Raw genomic sequence first — 15,232 nt, forward strand, 5'->3', positions numbered from 1 at the left:
TAAGAATATTGATTACTTGTCACACCTAATCACAAAAATCCTTGTCATGATGGATAGTTTTTGAAAAATGCTACTTTTTAAACAAATTTTTAACCCAAATATGGAATTTTCAATTAACCATACAGTACCGCAGACAGGAAAAGAAGTCATAGACTCTTGTAAAGTAAACATTTTGTGAAAATCTTTTCACCAAAAGTTCATTTTATACATATTCTACCTATATGTCAACAATTGAGCCATAAAAATAATAACCCTAAAGAAAAAAATTACTTTTGTATGTAGCTGTCCCTTCAACTTTACACTGATTTTCAATGAAACTGCGCAACTAGAATTTCCATCACAAGAAGAAGATTTTATGAAGGAAAAAATCTTTCTATGTTCTTTTTTATTAAAAATCATGTATGTAATACTACCAGAATCTCAATTTACCTCAAACTGATGTGCTTTATATCTATTTATACTTTTGAATGGTGTCTTGTATAAAAAATCATAATTATTACATAATTTCAGTTTTTTCATTGTAACTTGATACCCCATGATTTTGTTTTCTTAAAAAGTCCTTAAATCATAATGTTTTATCATTCTGGGCACACAAAAGTCCACATGAGCTACTTCCTTGCAGTGAAGATAGGAAAAAATTACCCTATGCAGGTTGCATTTAATTGACTGCTCCATAGGCTTACATGCAAAACAGCTCATCTTTGAAAATAAAAAAATAAAAAATGCTACATAGAAAACAATTTTCATGTTCATATCATGTATGAACTAATGTGAAATTGTGATTTAATCGAAAGAAAAGTGGGTCATGCCACGAAGAATAAAAAGTAGGTAACCCTGAAGTCAAAACAATTTTTTTCTACTTTCTGTTTGCTGTTTTCACCAGTCCGCACCACTTCCAGTAGACATGATATCCTTCCACTTTCTTGGATTGATATCCCCAAAAAGATGCAAGATTTTTTTCAAATCTATATATATGTTTCAATTCAGCATAAACTTTTAATCAAAGAGAAAAAATTGAGTCCAGAAAAAAATTCAAAAAGAAATGGACTATTTTATTTACCTCCATGTTTTGACATGCACCGGAAACTGGAGTTGTAATACAAGACTGGTACCAAAAGACTCATAAGTGAAGATCGAATCAAAAAATTTAAACAGGCCAAAAAAGTACAAAGTTGATGAGCATTGAGGACCAAACGTGCGTCTGGCATACCAAATTATAAGCCTGAATCTTTGGTTAGTTTAATTATGTATGTGATTAAGCAGTTGTGTTACGGAAGAATATTGGTAATGTCTGGTAATGGTTAGTTAAATTTATATACAATCTACCGTTGCTCGTGACGATTTCAGTTATTTTATGGACACCTGCCTACTGTTAAATACAACGTATAAATATGAGGAGATATATAGTATAATTGTTAGCGAGATTACTATCCACCAGAGACCAAAGGACGTAGATGTAAGCTGTAAAATGACCTCTTTTTGGCTGATTTAATTTTTGCAGAAGTATATTTATTTCTCTTAGTTTTCGAGTGATAGCATTTGATAAAAATTAATATCAAAAAGCTCTGTAATAACATAAACGGTACCAATTTTTCTGCACCAGATGCGCATTTCGACAATCAATGTCTCTTCAGTGATACTCGAGGCCAAAATATTTGAAAATCTAAAGCTTATTAAGAGTATGAAGAGCTATAAACCAGTCCGACATCTTGGAAGTGACGCCCTTCTCTTTATAAAAATTCCGTTTTAACATTGTTAGAGCTTAGAACTGTGTAAGCGGTGTTGTCGTTGATATATCCAACCGCTTACTTTCGAATCCTGCTGATGAAACGATATCAATTTGTTTGTGCATAAATGCAGTTTTAACATTGATGGTCTAATTGAATGACGAGTTTTCAGCTGATGATAGAGAAAATAAATCGTAAATCGTGGGATCTTAGGATCAACGTAAAACTCATCAAAGATACCAGACTTAATATAATTTAGAGCAATTCTCTGTAACCACCAACCATTTCATATGGGGGGGGGGGGGGGGGGGGGGGGGGGGGGGGGGGGTCGGCATGCATGGTCACTGAAACTTAGCCTGACCATTTAATTAGGTGAACAAGTCAGAAAAATGCCTCCCAAAGTGTTGCTAGGCCACGATTGGCATGGCAATCATGTCAATGAGTTTAACTGTATATTTTAGGGAATTATATTTTGAAAAAACAACTATTTTGCAGGCATTCTGAAGCAAAGCCAGATTTTATTTAATGATATTTGTTAATATTTTTCAGAAACTTGATACTAACCAAACATAACAGCAATGTCATATTTAAAAACAAATATTAGGCTGAATATTTTCAGAACCGCAGAAGCAGAGGTCATTTGTTATTGTATTTGTAAAGGCAAATTAAACACATTTAGCATGAACAAAATATACAGTTTTGCATCCACCTCCATTAAAGTTGTGGTTATAAATATAAAGTATCAATGTTTCTAGTCAATAATTTATAACAAAATATTTTGGATTCAGGGTGCTAGGATGGTTGCTATGGACACCAAAATGTGTCATTTCTAGCTCACCTGGCCTAAAAGGCCAAATGAGCTTTTCTCATCACTTGGCGTCCGTCGTCCGTCGTCGTCGTTAACTTTTACAAAAATCTTTTCCTCTGAAACTACTGGCCCAAATTTAACCAAACGAGGTCACAGTCATCATTGGAGTATCTAGTCCGATGACCCTGCCTGCCAACCAAGATGGCTGACATGTCTGAAAATAGAACATAGGGGTAAAATGCAAGTTTTGTCTATTATTTTGAAAACCGTTATAAATAGAGAAAATCTGACGTGGGCAAAAATGTTCAGAGTGATGATCTCTACCAATTGTCCATATACGTCAAAACTATCAGACGACTTCTTATAGGAGTTATTTCCCTTAAATGACAAATTTTACCATTTTTGTTCATTTTTGCCTATTATCTTGAAAACTATAATAGATAGAGAGAATCTTGTGCAAAAATGATCAGCAGGACAAGTTCTACAAATTAGTTTGATGGTCGAAATTGTCAGTCGATTTCTCATTAGAGGGTTGTAGCCCTTTGATGGCGATTTTTACCAATTTTTTGCGTTTTTGCCTGATATCTTAAGAATTATAATAGATAGATAGATAGAAATTTAAATAAGCAAAATTGATCAGCAAGACAAGATCTATAATTAAGACAATATGGAGGAAATCGTTCAACGATTCCTTATTGGAATTATTGCTCTTTGATGACGATTTGAATATTTTTTTTGCGTTTTGCCTTATATGTTAAAAATTATAATAGATAAATAGACACTTAAATCACAAAAATGATCAAAAAGGCAAATAATACTTGCAAGTCAAATTTTGCCGATATAGTTAGTAGACTGTCACTCTTTGTGGGAGTGATTGCCCTTAAATTAGGATTTTTTTTTTATCCTCTTTTGTGTTTTGAGCAAAAACTAAAGAAGAAAAAAAGGACACTAAACAGACTAAATGATCAGCAATACCAGATCAACAAAACAGGAATTTTTGTCATAAAATCTGTTCTCGTCTACAATGTTGGAGAGTGTCCTTTGTTGAATATGCACATAGACCAGGTAGGGGAGTAACTGTTTTCCGATGTCGTGTATAGAAAAGATAAAACAGTTAATTTCCCCCCCCCCCCCCTAAATTGTTCCGATTGTAAGTTTGGTGTAACTTCTTTAAGTTGCTCTTACTTGACTAGATACCAGGATGTCCTACCGTAGAGTACTGTAAATTCAGAAATTATTGCGTGCATTTATAATTTCGATTTTTTTTAAAATAAACAAGAATGCGAGTTTAATAATTGCGATGTTAAGAAAAGCTGCATACAGATATATGTACCAGATATCAGAATGCGAGTTCTTATTATTGCGATATTATATTATTATAGGAGGCATTTTTCGCATTATTAAAAACCTCACAATAATTTCTGAATTTACACTAGGTTACCTGTCGAAAAAATATAAACTTTGGAGTCAAAAGTCGGTAATATGAAAATAGTCTAATCAGTTATCTATTTTTACCTGTACCAGCCATTATTTTTATCAGGTGGCAACAGAATATGGGCTTTTTACAGAAGATATGCTATTCATTATTAATTACTGTTAAGTTTAATAACATTTGATTATGCAATTTCAAAGGGAAATATTTAAGACGGACAATGGAAAAAAGTTATGACAATGGCGAACGCTCAGTGTCTGTATAACCTCAGTAAGCTCTTAAGAGCCAGGTGAAATTAAAGGAAAGATCTTTGAATCATAATCAGAAAGATTTGTTTTACATTTTGTCATTTTGTCATTTTCCACGATATGAGAATGGATACTTAAGACTACTGTGACGATATTGACCACTTAGCCCCTTGTTGTAAACCTAAATATATGCCTGAGAAAACAGCCTTAGTACTTATTTTAAATGATTTAAAGTTTCCTGAACACACAAACATATCTATGATGTTTTAAGTCAGGACAGGAGACAACGTGGCTGATGTTTAACTGAAATACACATAGGTTCAGACATTCTAATTGAAAGAAAGAACTACATTTTAGTTTAAAAATTTCGGAATTTTTTCACAAGGGACCAAAACATTGATGATTGCTAGGCAGTTTCCAACTATATGAAAATGAATACTGAAATCTTTGATAACGATATTGACCCCTAACCTTCCAATAAGCATCTATATAACAGTTCATATTAGTCTGAACCCAAATATGTATGGTTGCTAGGTACTTTTATATCAAGTAAGGGTCGTTGCTAAGAACTTTTGACATGACCTTGACCTCTGGCATTTAACCTTGTTACCAAATAAAATCAATAATCATTCTGAACATTTTTTTTCTATTCAAGGTATGGGTATATTTGTAACCATTTCTGACAAAATATAATAAAAAAGAATCAAGGTCAAAGGTCAAGGTCATCAGTAACCTTATATCTTTTGATCAAACTTAAGGTTTTTTCAATTTATTTTTAACCTTAATCTGTCATAGTTTATGAGATATTTTAATAACAAGGTCAAAATTATTTTACAAAATAACAAAAATTTCACTTTTAGGTTCCCTTAGCAACCACCCTAGCAACATGAATCCCAAACCTTTAGTTATAAATAAAACTAGGCAACAGTGTTGGTACACATTGATAACTTCAATGTTAATGGGTGTGGATACAAAAGTTTGTAATTAGTTCATGCAAAATGCTTTTAATTTGCCTTCTTGGATACAATGAAAACTCCCTTATTTTAATCAGTGTTGCAACCGTCTCCCCTTTTCATTAGAATTATGTTTTATCTTTTATCTAACTAATTTAATGTTATATTTTAAGGCCACGCCAAATTATTACCTCGTTCGTCGGAATACCCGCGTGTTGTGAAAGGTGGACCAGAAAAAGGTACTTTTTTTTAAACCCCGTCCGTCTCTAAATTTATGAAACAAAACTTTTAATCAGTTGTGCGTTTGAAAGTAACATCATACAGACACGGAAATTGACATTAAAAACGATCCAGATCTAACATTCACAACGTTGTTGTTACAATATTATTGCCAAATTTAGTATGATAAGCATTCTTAACGTAAGACATGAGTGGACTATCTTTAGTTACAGTGGTAAAGCAGGAAAACACATCAGTAGAATATGATTTGGGCAATTATTTTACCGATTTGTTGGAAGTGCTCCGTGCAAGACCACAACATGCACAAACGTTCATAACATCAAACTACAATTACGACACAGAATAATATGACAGCAATTTTTAGACCAGCTGCAACTACCATCCCTAAAAGATCGTCGAACCCGAAACAGATAATATCCTCTTCTACAAAGTCAGACACGGTGAAGCCAAACTGAAAAAAAAACATCTAGGACAACCAAGAACATGCATTATGGTCAACATTTCCTGAGACTGCAAACAAAACCAGACAAATTAAAAATCTGCTTCATACCAAACACAATTAAAGATTGGAACCTACTAACACCGGATATTTTCACCAAGATTCAAACAGCAGAAGAACCAGCCAAAACTTTCAGTGATATTGTAAGGGGAGTCCCACTTAAGTGAGTTACTTGACTCACGCGCATTGTAGTAATATCCTTGAATGATTCACCGTATATCTATCAAGATCAAATGACAAAGCAACGACGCCACCGAATTGAAAGATTTAAATTATGACAGTATAACATGCATAAGAATAAAAGAGAATCCCAAAGCTGATAGAACCTGAATTGAAATGGCATCGTAAATGAAACTATTATATTGTTTACTTTTTTTTATCTGTTTTATAATAAACGTTATTCCTTGAATTTTTGTAATCTTTTATTTATATTTGCTAGTATCATTTCAAAGTTATATTAAAATAAATTTGAGAATGGAAATGGGGAATGTGTCAAAGAGACAGCAATCCAACCAAATAGCAGAAAACAGCCCAATGCCACCAATGGGTCTTAAAACAGCAAGAAAATCCCGCACCCAGAGGCAGACTTCCTCTGACCCCTAAACAATTATGTATGCTAGTTAAAAGCATGGAACTTGACAAGAATGTTTATGTGGTAATTGAGTTCAATCCATATTTACAATTTACAAAATATACATGTATATAGCATCTGACTGGTTCATTTGAATGGTATAAATTAGTGTGGTTTTTGAAGGACAGTCCTTTATTAACTGTCAGCTTGTTGTATACACAAATATTTATGGTTGTATATACAAGCTTTATACATGCATTTATGCTTTGCATATGTTCATTTAAAACAACATACTATGCATCAATTATGACTTACATTAAACAAGGATGCATGCCTGTTCAGAGCTGTTGCACTTTTTCATGTTCAGCATGATCATATTTATTTGATCAGACTACACAAAGTTGTAGGTTTTGCTACAAGTTAACCATTCTATACCTGGAAATGTTGTGAAAAGACTGAACTAGGTGTCAGAGAACAAATTGAAAGCAAAGTAGGGTTATATAAGAACTAGGATATGAGATATATGAAATATCAAGCACCAAAACTATGTAATTTGTAATCGCTCGCTTGCTTAAAATTCTTTTCATAGATTTTTAAAAAAAATATTTCAAAAATAATATCGCTCGCTAGTAAGAAAATTATTTCGCCTGCCAAAATTTGCTCTCTCGCTACCCTTTTTCAAAGGAAAGAGTCCAAAGAACTAGATATTAATTTGCTGTTGCCTAATGAACATTGAGTAATGAACCGTGAAAATGAGGTCAAGGTCAAATTAAACCTACCAGACTGACATGTACATCGTAAAATATTTTCATACACCAAATATAGTTGACCTACTGCATACAGTATTAGAAAAACAGACATTGAAATGTGTGCATGATAACTGCCTAAAAATGGCAATTTTGAGCCAAAATCCAAAGGGACCCGTAACCATGGCAACGGGGACATAAAAAAAAATGTTTGTTAATAACTACCAACAAACAAAATTTAAAAAAATTCTGAGACTATGCGTGCCGCAACTTGGTTGGTGGCTACAGAGAATGGCTATTAAGTACACAACACGCATGTCTTAATGCATACATTATTTGATAGAAAGAGGTCAGTACAATCGTAAAAACAAATCAATCTACTATTTCCATTTCATGAATGATTAATAAAATGTATTATATGATTACATTGCAAATTGAAACTAAAGCGGGAAACATCTGTCGTTCAAAAAGTGATGAAAGATTTGTATATAACGTTAGTAACACTATCATGGATTTAGAAATATAATCGAGAATCTAATCAATGTTATATCATTCTTTTGTTTTATCTTACAATAATATAAATAACAATAATACAATTATATACATAATTCAATAATAGATCACATGAAATAGGACATTTGAAGACTTCATCTCAAATTTTGTGTTTGCATGTTTACAGTTGTAGTTTAATTCCAAATTGCATATCTGATTTCAATACAAGAGTCTGCTCTGGAAATATGGATTTTCAATATTTTGATGATTTAACTTCGATATGCAAAATAATGTTAAAAAAGGTATATATATATATATAAAATACCGAACATCAAGGTAAATTCAAAAAGCGAAAATCTCTAAATACTGACAAAATCGAAGTTGGACTTTATCAACCACCGGGGAGGAGTCTTTTGTAGACGAAACGCTGGCGTGCAAAACTTCAATCCTGTCGTTTATGATGAGTTTATTTATACTTTTTTGTTAGATTATTGCACCCTTAATTTGTATTCAAGCACGACTACAGTGTTTCGTTCGTTTTCTTTGTGTATAGGATCGTGTGAATCTACATATAATATATGAAGTACAGAGGTCGGTATTTATTAAAGTGTGAAAATACATAATTGTTTTATTTTTAAGTAGGTAACGTAGTTTTAGGTTACTTTCAGTAATAATAAGCATTTTATCAAGACGTTATAATTGATGTACTTACTACTGTCTATTTCTTAACTGCAGTACGGACATTTTTGAATTAAGTTTTTTTTCTAAGCTTGACTATTACCGTTTGGCAACCGTAATACGTTGATAAAATTGTGGTCATGTACCGTCGTATGCTTGCATGTTCTTTTACAATTATTCTAAACGTAAAGTCAAGAGTCTTTCGTTTAGTTCTTTTTCTTTTCATTTGTTCTTTTCATTGGTACCGCTATCATTTTATAACGTGTCTGATTTTCGTGGTCATTTATTATGTATTATCTTCTTATGTCCAACGTTATAAGAGGTTACTTGAGAACTCAATAAACTATGTTGTCCAGTTCAATTTTTTATGCAATGACTGGGGCTGTTCCGGTTGCTACGGCATCATTGTGTTGTGTTTTTTTTTTTCTAACCTTCGACTGTTACTGTTTACTCGATGGCGTGTCAATTGCATATCTTTTTTACAATATTTTTTCACTCATGATAGTTTATCCATAGCTTCGAATATGAACGAATTGCTTCGGGAATTTCTATATAATCAATGTCTTTATTGATGATTTTTTGCTATTTACGCCATGATATATAACATAAACTCTATATGTGATTCAAACGTTGGAAGCTGGGTATTTAACACCAATTCCAATCTTACAGTCATTATATAATGATGATCCAAATTCATTGATATTGTGTTCAACAGAGATACTATTTAGTAATTAGTTATCAACATGGATTGAAAGTAAGGATACTATGCATATCGTCACCATGTAATCTTTTGGTAAGTTTTTTTTGTACTTGTAAAAATGTATTATTCCTATACTTGCTAGATACAATAAATTACAACAGTAAAGCCGTATTTTCTTTATTCATTTAACGATTGGCTATCAATAATTAAGGATTCGATGCTCACTGTAGAAACTGGTACAAACTTTACCTGTTAGGTGAGAAAAGCCGTTGAAGATAGATTTCCATAACCAGCTGACGGAATGACCGATGTTACTTTGCTAGGAGTTTAGGGAGTAGGATGGTTTTTCTTGTTGTTTTACGATTATTGTTTTTATTTAATAATCAATGATGAAACTTAAAATATCACAGCTTGTTAAATATAGAAGTTCAAATGATGCATTGAAATTGCACTACAATTGGAATCCATAATTATCCTTCTTGCAGGGCATATGTCAAGATCCATATCCCTATAAATATCTTAATTACGAACGAATGTCAAAGTTTTGTTTTTATATGGGGATTAAGTGAAATGTAAAGAATATCCTTTTAACATATAAAACAAGTGAGTCTTTATTTACTAATTCAAAGAGGTTTTAGAAGATTTAAATGTAAGCATATCGTTACATTTGATAAGTAGCCTATAGTTTGAAGTGAAGATTTCCTGTCAGTGAAAACATTGATTTGCATTTACTGGTATAACTAAAACAGACCAATTTAACAGATAGGTTAAAGACAACAGTTCATGCAGATTAAGAATTCCATATGTAAATATTGCTTGTTTTTCTTTTTAACCCAATTTTAAAAAAATTAAAGATAAGTTGAGTTAGAAAAGAACGCAAGACAAGTTATTTATTAAAGGCTTGTCAATATCTATGATTATAATAAATGTATTTTGAAAAGTCCAATAAAAAAGGGTTTTTAAACCCAAGTCCCTGAACTTAGTATACCAATTACAGGAACTATGATAAAATGATACGTATTCCTTTTAGGGACTTTTTTACTTAGCCAATTTATTTGTTCTGGAATAAGGTTATTTAAAGTCTGTTGTTTTTAAACCAAGTGAGAGGGTCTAAATGTGCCATGTAATCATGAATTCCTCAAGAAACAAAATAATAAAGACTGTAACTAATAACAACAAGCATATGCCCTTTCGTTTTAAGAGCGCTTTTTATATAGGACTTAAAACTCATACTTTTGGTAGTGGCTTTGTCCTTTCTTGAGAAGGGCATTTACTCGATAAAAAAGAAAGATTGTGGTTTGATGTCTCAAATATTTCTCAAAATTTACGTTTCGTCTATTTGTAACATTTTGTAGTTGAAACGGTAATAATGTACAACGCAAATCAGCCACGAGATCTTGACCTCTTATCTTGGTCAAGGTTACAAATATAGATTATCACTGACGACACTCAGTCCCATGACTTATAATTTCCTGCATAATGGTTATCCTTGTCATTTATGGAACATATTGTACGGAAAACCGTTTTGATGGAAGGGTCGTAGCCAACAAAGTTGTTGCTTGATGTCTATCATATCATAACTTTTTTCTATTATGGTTTCTTAGTTCTGGGTGACCAATGCCTGATCTTTTGAACATTGTCAAAATTGAATGTCAGAGAGACCAATGATGGATCCCATATGTCACTATAACAAACTGTTTCCGTAATTTTGAAGCTTGGTGGAGTCATCTCTAGGTTTTTTGTATGATTTTCCTAATTGTTTTGATCCAAAATGAAAATATTATCGGTATAATCCATTAACTATTCTACCCTCTGTTTTATCCTTTATCTTTGTTGTTCCTTAGATGTCATATGAAATGAAAGAACAAGTGATTCTGATGGATGGAGTATTAAAAAACCGAGCTCAACTTTAAAAATCGTACATATTGAATCGAACTTTCAATCTTCTCTGTGAAATTACAATTATGTCATAAAACAACAAGAATGACAAATGATGTGGACAATATCGTCTGAAATGTATTTGTCAAAGAATTTTAAATATCAACTCATCAATGGAATTTCATTAACAGTTTCGTTAATGTTTACATATACCATTACGCGTGTGTTTGTGTTGATTTATTTTTGTAATTACATCCGTTTTGTTTAGTCCTGCAGATTTTCTATAGTCGTAGTATCAGTTGATTCAGTTGTCTTCCAGTATTTGCCATACTCCCACGTTCTTAAACAAATTAATACAATGTCAAAGTTTCTGAAGTAAAGCCTGGTGTGTATGTTTCTCAAATTCATTAAGTTTAATTTCCTGAATAATTTTTGTCTTTTCTTGTGATTTATTTATAATATTATTTTTTTTTTTGATATTGTACATCTTTTATTCAAAAAGTAATAACGATACTGTTGTTGTGGAATTATTGCGATTCGTAATTGCTTCAATCTGCACTTTGAGAACTTTTTGACGTACCTTTGTTTTGGAATAAAGACAATGAAAGTTAGTTGTGTAACTGTTAAGTAAAAGGGTTTAAAGATGTCGTGCTATCATGAATCATAATCAAGAAACACAATAATGAAGACCATAACTACTAATGACAAACAGAAATGTGGACTTTTGTTTTAAGAGTTTTAGTCGAATAGGGTTTATAACCTACTTTTGGCAGCGTTTTTATCCCTTCTTGAGGAGGGTAGTCGTATTTCTTCGGGAAAAAAAGAAAGAAAAACCTGTGGTTTGGTGTCTCAAATATTTCTCAAAACTGACTTTTTGTCTATCCGTAACATTTTGTAGTTGAAACAGTAACAATGCATAATGCGAAACTTCCAAGGGCTTATATTGGTAAAAAAAGCAAATATAGGTCACTGCTGACGACATTTATAGTCCCATAACTTATAATATCAATATAATGGCTAACCACGACATTTTTGGAATATATGGTACCAATTACCGTTTTAATGGATGAGTTGTATCCTTCCGGACAAAGACAAAAAGTTGCTGCATAATGTCTATCATATAAATTAACTTTTTATTCTATTATGGTTTCTTTGTTCTGGGTGCCCAATGGCTGATCTTTGAACATTGTCAAAGAAACCAATGAGGAATTTGCTAGGTCACTAGAACTTAGAACTTATTTCCGTATGTTTGAAGCTTGATGGAATCACCTCTCAGATTTCTGTATGGTTTTCCGAATTGTTGTGATCCAAATTGAACATAAAACAGGTATAGTCCATGAAATATTCCATTCCTTCTGTTTTATCCGTAATCTTTGTTGTTCGTAAGATGTAATATGAAATAAATTGACAAATGGATCTGAGTGATCCTGTATAGAAAATCACATTTCTGGATGAATTTACAATAGATTTAGTTGAGTCATAATAATAACAACAATGATAAATGATGGTTTCAAATTGAACATATAGTAAAACAAATTCGTCTGCAATGCATTTTGATAATAAAATATCAATTACATCAATCGAATTTTATTAACAGTTTTGTTAATGTTTATATATATAGTTACACACTTGTTTAATCGTCTTTGTGTTGATTTGTTTTTGTAATTACATCCATTAAGTATTGGTCACAGATTTGTATATCTCGATTTTCATTCGCAGTTTCAGTCGATTCGGTTGTCGTCCAGTATTTGCAACAAGCTATAAAAGGCACCGAAATGACACATATAAAACAATCTAGTGAATACTTGTCTTTTTGGCAAACTTCTTATTTCTATACCGGTATGCATTTCATAAACTAGAGGTACTGTTAGCAAAGCTCACACATTGATATCCACCTCCAAATATAGGAATGGCATAATCTATAATTTGCTTAGAGATACCCACAAAAAAAAATCGGATAAAAAACAAAGAAGGATGTGCAAAGTTGCATTGTATGGTGAACATTCCGAGAAGGTTTCATTAAATTTTAACAAGGTGTTTAAGAGGAAAGAACGTATACAAATTTGTACAGTTTTTTTTTCTTTTTCTTTTTTTTGGGGGGGGGGGGGGGGGGGGTATGACAAACTCCAAGTCATGCCCAAGTAAACCCTTAAAATTATTCCGATAAGGAAATAAACAGGAGTTTCAAAGTACATCAAGTATGTAGATTATGTTATCTTTAAAAATATTTCGCAAGACGGTTCAGAATAGTGGGACAGAAGGATGAACGAATGAACGGACGAACACTTCCATCACTATATACCTCCCGCTTCTGGGATAATTAATAGTTTAGTAATATTATGTATACAGCTCGTAAACTACTATAAATATAATGTTACCAATTTAACATTGCAGTAAAATCTTTGAATGTTATCTTTATCAGTTACTGTACTAACATTGATTTTATTTTTTCATATTTTAAAATGCATAACTTAACATGTATTTCTAGCTATTAAGTAAACACTAGGTCGATACTATGTTTGGCATTGCACAATGTCATGGGCTTTTTCTGGCCACTTATAATGTCCTTATAATCAATCTTTTGGAGGTGTACTAATTTATATTTCAGTCTTTGAAAACATAGTTTATAAATGTTGAAATTGGATTCTGAACAATCTTTCAGAAACAAGGAATATTCTTTGGTCTCGGTATTTGTGTAGTTTTTCATTCTGTTATTTTTTTTAACACAAATAAAATTGAGAATGGAAATGGGGAATGTGTCAAAGAGACAACAACCCGACCATAGAACAGACAACAGCAGAAGGTCACCAACAGGTCTTCAATGCAGCAAGAAATTCCCGCACCCGGAGGCGTCCTTCAGCTGGCCCCTAAACAAATATATATACTAGTTCAGTGATAATGAACGCCATACTAACATGTTTAACCCCGCCACAGAATGTTCCTTTCTTAAGCAAATCTTACTATACAGTATGAATTTTGCTCGTGGTTGAAGGCCCGCCCTAGAGTGTCCTGTATTCGACTACATCCCTGTCCTTCAGTCTTGGTGATACATGTATCATTTGCAGTCATACATTTCACATTTCCTTTTCATAACATAAGCCAAAGTTTGTTTAAATAATCCCAGTAAGGAGAAAAACACAATTTTAAGTGTATTTGAACAGTTAAAAAAAGTATCAATATAAAGTTAGCAAGTAAGAATAGTGTTGTTGTTTTTTTTTTTTGTTTTTTTTTTTGGAGGAAAACAAATTCATTTCAAGCATTTTTCTTAAATATTACTGTACTTTAAAATGTTGGACATTTGAATTCTAGTATACTAAACAGAGAATAGTTATCTGGAGAATTCTAGTATACTAAACAGAGATTAGTTATCTGGATAATTCTAGTATACTAAACAGAGAATAGTTATCTAGAGAATTCGTCTTCAGTTTTTCTTCTGGATTTTTTTTAATGAAGAAAATACCAAAGGGCAATTTAAAACCACAAGTATCAGAACAGATATCATCATGGTAAATATATAAAACAGACAAACAGCGTTCTTTGAACCTTGACATAGAAAACCAAAGATTAAGCAACATGAACCCCGTTATAAACGGGAGGGTGAACCCTGATATTTCTGAAGGGTAAGCAGTTTATGCTCCACTAGAGGCGTCCGTCGTCTTGTTCGTGGCAATTAAAAAATCCGGTGAATTCTGTCACTTTCTGGCAGTATATTATTTGCAATGATATTTCACAGTTTTTATCTTTAAATGTAATAATTTTATGTATCTACAAATTTTTGCTTATACATGCTACTTATTTAAACTTAAAAGTCATACAAAATGGACAAACAACCTTATTACGGTGATAAGCTGTCATACTCAACATTACGTTGGTATCTCTTTTAAAAATACTTTTAAAGTTCCGTTGAGTTAAAATGTCTAACTCCATTAGCAGAAAGGCTTAGATTTAAAGCCATTTTTTATTCAGGTTTCTCTTCAAACCACTGATCACTTTATAGAAATTTCAGATTCAGAACTGAAACCGGAAATTTGTGATCATATAGTTTTTCATTGTTTATGAGATCGATGAAGCTTATCTAATTATATCAACGTTTAGTCACACTTAAAAGACTTGTTGTTTGATAATCAATAATACTAAGGAAGATGCAACAGTATCGATCGCTTGCGGTAAGTACCATTTGCTTAATGAATAAATATTTTGATAAATACAAAACTGTATAATTGTAAATACTTAAATCGAAGAAAGATAATATTGCTTTAG

At 32.1% G+C, this 15,232-nt stretch overlaps 1 protein-coding gene across 6 annotated transcripts in view; it reads left to right on the top strand.

The window, feature by feature from the left end:
• The window catches only part of LOC127706470 (alpha-1,3-mannosyl-glycoprotein 4-beta-N-acetylglucosaminyltransferase C-like), an 82,111-nt gene that overhangs the window by 18,391 nt on the left and 48,488 nt on the right, over nucleotides 1-15,232 (top strand). For 2 of the 6 annotated variants that reach the window (XM_052211102.1, XM_052211105.1), the window contains exon 1: nucleotides 9,021-9,187. The exons of 2 other annotated variants lie outside the window; for them this stretch is intronic. The gene's annotated coding sequence lies outside the window, so the exon portion shown is untranslated. Of the gene's footprint in view, nucleotides 1-9,020; nucleotides 9,188-15,114; nucleotides 15,139-15,232 lie in introns of those variants that run through there. 2 more of the 6 variants (XM_052211110.1, XM_052211108.1) reach the window with 1 other exon arrangement.

This window comes from Mytilus californianus, unplaced genomic scaffold (genome assembly GCF_021869535.1).
Source record: "Mytilus californianus isolate M0D057914Y unplaced genomic scaffold, xbMytCali1.0.p SCAF_6, whole genome shotgun sequence".
Classification (NCBI taxonomy): domain Eukaryota; kingdom Metazoa; phylum Mollusca; class Bivalvia; order Mytilida; family Mytilidae; genus Mytilus; species Mytilus californianus.